Genomic DNA, 835 nt, shown 5'->3' on the forward strand with positions numbered 1-835 from the left:
ACCCCAATTTACACTAAAACCACCCAATTCTTCTGATTAAACCCCAATTTACACTAAAACCACCCAATTCTTCTGACCCCAATTTACACTCAAATGTGAAAACATTAAATAATATTTAATAAGGTTAATTAAGGATTCCTATTGCTGGTTTTGTTTTCCTCTTCAAGGGGTTAACCCAAAGATATTTTGGTAGAGGTTAAATAATAATAAAATATAATAATAATAGAGTAAAATAATAAAATTAATTAGAAATTGTTAATAAATTTGACTTAATGAAGAAGAAAATTTAATATTTAATAAACAATAAAAATAAATCTAAAAATAAAATAATAAAAAATAATGCATGAGAATAATAAAATAAATTATATAATAAAGAATTAAACTTAAAGAATAATGAAATTTAATATTTAATAAGTAATAAAAATAAAAAGAAGAATAATAGATATAATAGTAAATAATAAAAATAATCAAAAAGAATGCTTGAGAAGAATAAATAATAAAATAAACAATTTAAATTAATAAAGAATGAAATTTAATGTTTAATAAACAATTAAAAGAATATATAAGAATAATTAATAATAAATAATAGCAAAATACAGTAATATATCATAAATGATAATAGAAAACTATAATAATATATAATAAATAGCAATGAATAAATAATAATGAATAGTAAAATGTAATTATATCTAATGTAAGGTATAAATATGTACTAAAATATAGTGTGTATGATATAATATACACATAATAAAAACCAAATAAATTATATTAAGTGCATAATTAACATTAAATAACTAATAACATGAAGTAAATAAATACAATTATCCCCCAAACG

This window comes from Parus major, chromosome 3, assembly GCF_001522545.3.
Source record: "Parus major isolate Abel chromosome 3, Parus_major1.1, whole genome shotgun sequence".
In the NCBI taxonomy this organism is placed as follows: Eukaryota; Metazoa; Chordata; class Aves; order Passeriformes; family Paridae; genus Parus; species Parus major.